Raw genomic sequence first — 7,575 nt, forward strand, 5'->3', positions numbered from 1 at the left:
TCCTTCAGTCTAGAGTCATGGTATGGTTACTTTTGACAAGTTTTATTTATTTTTAAGATTTGTTTATTTTTATTTTGTGTGTGTGTGTATGTGTGTGTGTGTGTTTTGCCTGAACATAGGTCTGTGCAGCATGTAGGTGTTTTAGTGTTCATGGAGGCCGGATTCCCTAGAACTGGAGTCCCAGGTAGTGGTGAGCTTACGGTGTGGGTGCTAGGAATAAGGTCTCCTTCAAGTGGAGCAAATGCTTCAAGCGCTGAGCCATCTCTTCCACCCTTTGTGAACTTCTAAAATCATGTTATTGACAATGCTTGGTCATCGCTTGATGGAGGTGGCTCTTGTATCTTATCTGTTGATTTCATTGGTTAATAATAAAGAAACTGCCTCGGCCCTCATAGGACAGAAAATTAGGTAGGTGGAGTAGACAGAGGAGAATGCTGGGAAAAAGAAGCTGAGTGAGTGAGTCGCCATGATGCTCCCACTCCAGACAGACGCAGGTTAAGATCCTCTCTGGTAAGCCAGCTCATGGGCTACACAGAATATTAGAAATGGGTTAGAACAATATGTAAGAGCTAGCCAATAAGAAACTGGGCCTAGCCGGGCCAGTCAGTGTTTGAAAGAATACAGTTTCCGTGTAATTATTTCTGGGTATAAACTAGCCATGCAGGCGGCCGGGTGCTGGGGACGCAGCCCTGCCGCTCATATTTCAACAATCGCTGGAGCTCTGTGCTTCTGGCTGAGTTTAGCTTTGTTTACCAATCTCCATTGGCATTGTTCTTTCTGGAATGAGGCTGCTACCGAGCAAAATGGGGAACCTTTCTACTGACTCAAAAATAATTGTTTCGGAGACATGCCTTTTCATTCAGTTATTTCCCCACAGGAAATCACGAGACTGGCCCATGCCAGAGGAAATCTGTAGCTCTAATTTCCTCGGGACGCACCTGAAGGAAAGAGGCAAGCGAGGCTGCCCTGGACGGCTGCTGTCTACTGTGAGCTGGGCGGGTAAAGTCTGCAGTGAGATTCCTGGGGATAAAGGTGGAGAAACTCGCCTGAAAAGAGTAACAGAACAGTCCTCAAATCCCAGAGAAGGAAACAGGGAAGGCTCGGGCTGGGGGTCAGAGGAGTCCGCCCTTTGCTTCTCTTCTGCTCTGGGGGGGGGGGGGCTGTGGAAGGCCAGATGACCTTGGCCATTTGTGGCCTCCTGAGGGCTAGTGAGGGAAATGAGTGCTAGGAACGTCTCTGTGCCAGGCACGAGCTGATTGGTTCTAGAGCAAATATAAATATGTACAATTCCACTTTATAGCCCTTATTTTCATATGTTTCTGTGTTCCTTTAATATGTTTTACACATGATATGAGGATATGGTTTTACGGTTCAAACACTTGCTCCAGAAGCATGAGGACGGCCTGTATCTCCATCCTCACAAGTCAGGACAGAGGATCTGTAGAACAAGCTGGCTAGTGATAGTAGCTGGAGCCAATGGCCTTTGAGTTTGGTTGAGAGACTCTGCCACAGTGACTAGGTAGAAGAGTAATTGAGGATGAGTCCAGACATAAACCCCGGGGCCTCCACACATGCCCTCACACGTGAAAACACACATACACTCACATGCATATCACACACGCATATGAAAATTGAAGCAGAAAAACTATTTTTCAAGTACTCAGTGAAGCAATGTTATCTGTGTTGTGGGGAAGAAAGGAATGGGTCTGTGCTCACAGCTGGAACAGAGTAGGTGTGGTTTTCTGTTCCACCTCTTCCCCCTGGAGTCAGGCAAGTAGGAGCTGTGTGAATACGTGGGCTGAGTGGAGAGCATCTCTCCTAGGCCTATCAATAGCTGAAATACAAGTGGGCTCTATTGCTGTTGTAAAATGCTTACCTTATAATAGTCTAGGAGGCGAAACTGGTGAAGGTGTGGGGTATTTGGATATATTTTGGATTGACTGTTAGTTTAACTATTTTTTAATTATTATTTATACAATATTCTGTCTGTGTGTATGTCTGCAGGCCAGAAGAGAACAGCAGACCTCATTACAGATGGTTGTGAGCCCCCATATGGTTCCTGGGAACTGAACTCAGGACCTTTGGAAGAGCAGGCAATGCTCTTAACCTCTGAGCCATCTCTCCAGCCCCGGTTGACTTAACTATGTCCTGAGTGTGTTCCTGAGAGCTAACCATATTGAAACACATATCCCATTGTGAGGCAATTATGTGGGGAGTGGGTGAAGTCTTGTTTTCTTATTTTTAAAGATTTATTTATTAATTATGTATACAGTATTGTCAGTATTTTGTCTGCATGTATGTCTGCAAGCCAGAAGAGGGCACCAGATCTTATTACAGATGGTTGTGAGCCACCATGTGGTTGCTGGGAATTGAACTCAGGACCTTTGGAAGAGCAAGCAGAGCTCTTAACCACTGAGCCATCTCTCCAGCCCCTGAAGTCTTGTTTTCGAGACAGAGTTCCTCTGTAGTTTTGAAGCCTGTCCTGGCACTAGCTCTGTAGACCAGGCTGGCCTCAAACTCACAGAGATCCGCCTGCCTCTGCCTTCTGAGTGCTGGGATTGAAGGCGTGCGCCACCACCGCCTGTCACAGTGAATGTATTATTGACACAAGCACAGTCATGTGAAGGAACCCAATGGCAAAGCCATTTCAGGTCAGGCTCAGAGAAATGGCAATGCCTTACTTTGGCCCAAGTACAGATGTTACAAATGATTGACCGTTAGCTAAAACCAGTGTATGCAAAAACTATGGAGCACTCCTTCCTTGCCCAGATGTTGGCAGTCTGAGACTTACCCCCTATTGAGAGGAGCTATATCAAGATGCACAAATAAATGGGGTGAAATTCTGGACTGTGTCTCCATAGAGCGCGTGCCTCACCTGATCCCAGCTTTTCTGTACACGTGTCTGTGTGTCTGTCCTTTCTTCACTCCTTTGTGGCTCCAGTCAGGTCACCTCTAAATGGTGGCCTTCTCAGCATAAGAAGAGGGTGGCAATTCAGCCCTGCATGGCGGCCTAGAGACGGAGCCCCTGAGGGGGGGTTAGGGTTAGTGCTGCTATCAGTTTCTATCTTTAAGGTCTCATTGACAAGCTTGGAAGGATGTGCTACCCATTAAGACGCAGAGCCAAATATTTGTACATTAAAACAGATGTTGTTCGGAGTTTCTTTGCCTATGGGCCAAAGGTGCAAATTTTTCTGTTTCCCAGCAAAATTCTACAGTATTTTCTGAAGGCTTTAAAAAATATTTTAGTATTCCAGAACTCTTACTAAGCTTTTAAATAGTCCTAATTGCATGCCAATGGGTTATTTGCTTTTTACAATTGCACTGTGGGAAACTCGAGTTGATTGGCAGAGTGTTACAGCTCTTCAAAAGCAATAAAAATATAAATGAAAATGGGCAGCCTAGGAGAGTGCATATACTAACTTCATGTGTGCGTATCTACATATCCACGTACACACATGCACACGTGTGTGTCGAGTATCAGCTTTGCCACCAAATGTTCATGTACCCTGTGTATGTATACAGATTCCTTTTGGCTGGTGGACTGTGGAGGCTACGGATACAAGCAGGTTCTTGTATGCACAGACACATTAATGAGCTAGAACAGATATTGGCAAACCATGCCTAGAGGGCCAGATGTGGCCACACTGTTGGCTCATGCGTTATCCATGTGCTTGAAGTTAGTTCCAAGACTGGTCTCACGTCTGACACTGCCTGCACGTTGGGGGTGATTCCCAAGGAATGAGGTGTGATTACTTGCTACATTTTATTGAATTTCCTGACAGCTATTATGTTCTGGTTACTATTTATAACAGGGACACGCGGCTCTAAATTAGCCGCAGGCAGAGGCAAATAGGATATTCTGGAAGGTTCTAACGATGAAGCCGTCAAGATCTTCTCCCATGGAGTATCTGACCGACTGACTCGCTGTGCTGGTCTGTGACCACACCCATGGGCATTCCTACCCAGGGATATCATTTGAGTTTTGACATCTGTAGTTTTACAGTGGAGCGTCATTCTGTAGGCCCGATTTAGCAGCTGATTGACTGCCTGACTCAGTCCCTGAGTCAGCTGATACCACGTGACGCAGTTCTGCCGCATCAGCTAAACTGCAGACTTGATCTTTTGGGCTTGGTCAGCTCACACCTTAAAGAGTCCTGAAAGTCATAACTTTCGGGATTGCCATTCAAAAGTGTTTTGAATCCATTGATCAAAAAAAAAAATACAAATTTTAAAGGATAATTAATACCAGGAACATAGTAATGTTGATTCCTACACTTATCATGAGGAGATGATTCTAGTGTCTGAAAATACCATGTGTACAAATTGTACAAAGTCTCCTGGGATTGAAACTATACCCTTTAATTTTTTTTTTTTTTTGCTTTTTCTTTTTATTAAGTTTTGCTTAGCAAAAGGGTAACTAACAAGCACACCCTTCTCCAATTTCTTTTTTGTTTGTTTTTGTTTCTTTTGAGACAGGCTCTTACTCCGTGGCCCTGGTTGGCCTCGAATTTGCCTCCTGCCTCTGCCTCCTAGTACTCAGATTACAGAAGTGTGCCACCATATCCAACTTTAACATACCTCTTTCATACTATATGGGAGGGGAGGCACGGTTTATGGGCTAAGGCAGAAACTTACTTGAACCAGAGCTAGAACAGCGGTTTATTCTAGATTTTTCAACGCAAAGCCTGATAAGAACTCTCTCTCTCTCTCTCTCTCTCTCTCTCTCTCTCTCTCTCTCTCTCTCTCCCTCTCTCTCTCCTTCCCTTCTTCTCTTCCCCCTCCTCCCCCCTCCAAAGCCTCCTATGTTATGAAGTTTTGAAAGTTAAAGCTGGGCATGATGACTCAGGAGGACTGTTACAAGTTTGAGGCCTAAACTATAGAGTGAGTCCCAGGCCATCCTGGGCTACAGAATGACTACCTGTCTCAAATCTCTCTCTGTCTCTGTCTCTCTCTGTCTCTCTCCGTCTCTCTCTGTCTCTGTCTCTCTCTCTCTCTCTCTCTCTGTCTCTGTCTCTCTGTCTCTGTCTCTCTGTCTCTCTCTCTCTCACACACAGTAATTTAGGATAAACTTATGTAGGAAAATGAAAATCAAAGAAGAAAAAAAATCATTTGTCTTATATACCTTTTTTGGTTTTTGGGGTTTTGTTTGTTTGTTTTTGTTTTTTGAGACAGGGTTTCTCTGTAGCTTTGGAGCCTGTCCTGGAACCAGCTGTAGACCAGGCTGGCTTTGAGCTCACAGAGATCTGCCTGCCTCTGCCTCTATACCTTTTTTTCTAATTTAAAAATGTAAAATTTTATTTTTATTATTTTGGGGTGTGTGTGTGTGTGTGTGTGTGTGCATGCTTCACACACACACATCCACTTAAGTGCAGGTGTCCTTGGAGGCCATCATATCTGGAGCTGAAGTTGTAGGTGTTTGTGAGCTGCCTAGTGTGGGGACTGGGAACTGAACTTGGATCCTCTGGAAGAGCAGTCAGTATAATTGCTATGCCATCTCTCCAATTCCTATTTTAGGCTTTTAAAATCAACCTTTATTTCTGTTCTTTATGCTATATAGATCACCTATCTTTTCCCCTTCAGTATTATACATTTTCCATGTTATTCTAAGTCCTAAAATATTATTAAAATTATTGTTGGTTTAATCATTTGGTTGTATGTAGTTTTCTGTATTTTTCCTCAAAAAAAATATTCTGGCTTATTGGAGTAATACTCCAGACTGTTAGTCTGATATTTCTCAATTAATGAAACTGAAAGAAAGCATGCTACAGGGCCATTCGTCTAATTGCTGTCTGTTGATTTTATTGTAAAACATCTGCAGTTCATTACGTAGGAATGGAATTTAATATTCAAGTCAAATAACTTTATAATTGCCTCTACCTTGACAAACACAAAGCAATATTCAATCCTGTCTTATTTGTGTGCGGGTCTAAACTAGTGTCTATCTGTTTATCTAGACGGGGTCTCCTTACATTGCCCAGGCTGACTTTGGGCTGCCAGGCTCCAGAAAAGCTCTTGAAGCCTCTTCTAGGAGCGTCACCACACCAGGCTTCATTTGCATGCTTAGTGGAGTGAAGTTTCCAGAAGCCAGCGCGGTTTTTCACGAGAGCAGGTGAAAGCAGCAGGTTTGGCGAGTAACCAGCAGTCACATGGTAGAGGACAGAGAGCCTCTTGCTTGCTGATGACCATAGAGTGTAAAGTGTGGTTTTCTTCTCAGCTCTGCTTCTCGGCTGGTAGCCTGGATGCCCATCTTCTCAGGGGTTGAGGCTCATCTTTGCTGGTTGCCCGATGATCCCCCTTCTCTTACCTACCATGGTCCCCTCAGGCGCAGCCGTACCCCTTCTACTCTTCCAAGAGTGTCAGAGTTAGCTGTTTAAAAGGAAGGATCTCTCCCAGTGCCCTCGTGACCACAGCTCTTTCTTTAGCTAACTTCCTCTCTGTTGCAGCTTTTCTCTCCCTGGGAATTTGGCTTGTGGTTTTGAGGGCCTGACCGGAAGCCAGCTAGAAGTGGATCACAGGTCTCTTAAGAGCTGTCCTCCCTCTTGGACCTCAATGCAGTGCACAAGGGCCAGCCTGAGCTTTCTGTCCCCTCCCCCTGCTTTTGACGGAACTCTTTCTATCAGCCAAGTCGTCCATGAGGCTGTCTGTGCCTCTCACTGTCCCTCCCATGATGCTGTTCGGCTCTCCTACGGTAGTGCTCTGAGGAACCTCTATATGGGCTACTCTGACATATTTAAAGCTGTCTGAGCTCTCAACTTAAGCTGATGTTCTGAGACTAGAAATTTATGAACAGAATTATTTTTTGTGTTAACTTCCATTTTAAAGTCTCACTTCAGCCGGGCGGTGGTGGTGCACGCCTTTAATCCCAGCACTCTGGAGGCAGAGGCAGGCGAATCCCTGTGAGTTCGAGGCCAGCCTGGTCAACAAGAGCTAGTTCCAGGACAGGCTCCAAAGCTACAGAGAAACCCTGTCTCGAAAAACAAAAAAACAAAAAATAATAAACAAACAAACAAACAAATAAATAAATAAAAAGGAATAAACCCTTTCCAAAGTTGCGTTTGGTCATGACTGAGGGCAATAGAGGAACATATCCAAAGTCGGTCCCTAGACAGACAGACAGACCCACAGAAACATACCCAAAGTCAGTCCCTGTTGAAATAAGAGCGGCGGGGCTGTGTCCCCAACACCCCGGCCGCTTGGCTAGCTTATGCCCCAAATAACAACACAAACTGTAGTCATTTAAGAACTGCTTGGCCCATGAACTCTAGCTTCTTATTGGCTAGCTCTTACATATTGTTTTAACCCATTTCTAATAATGTGTGTAAGCACCCCAAGGTGCGCTTACCGAGAAGATTCTAGCCTAAGTCCATCGTGGGTTGGAGCTGCCTGGGAGAGCAGAGCATGGCGTCTCTGCTCCAGAGAGCAGAGCTGTCCGGTCCCTCTGGAAGCAGAGCAGAGTCTGACCTCACTTTCTCTTCCGCCCAGAATTCTATTCTGTTTACTCCTCCCATCTATGTTCTAAGCTATGAGGCCAAGCAGTTGGTTTATTATAATTAACCAATGACCTTCCTCCATCAA

At 44.8% G+C, this 7,575-nt stretch overlaps 1 long non-coding RNA gene across 1 annotated transcript; it reads left to right on the plus strand.

The window, feature by feature from the left end:
• The first annotated feature begins 340 nt into the window (after positions 1-340).
• LOC126508564 (uncharacterized) lies at positions 341-6,829 on the plus strand. The gene is made up of 3 exons (XR_007593874.1): positions 341-510; positions 878-999; positions 2,005-6,829. It is a non-coding gene; the product is annotated as an uncharacterized lncRNA (long non-coding RNA).
• Positions 6,830-7,575: the final 746 nt, after the last annotated feature.

The sequence above is a fragment of the Alexandromys fortis genome, unplaced genomic scaffold (genome assembly GCF_014885135.2).
Source record: "Alexandromys fortis isolate MF-2015 unplaced genomic scaffold, M_Fortis_MF-2015_v1.1 scaffold_79, whole genome shotgun sequence".
NCBI classification, from domain to species: Eukaryota; Metazoa; Chordata; class Mammalia; order Rodentia; family Cricetidae; genus Alexandromys; species Alexandromys fortis.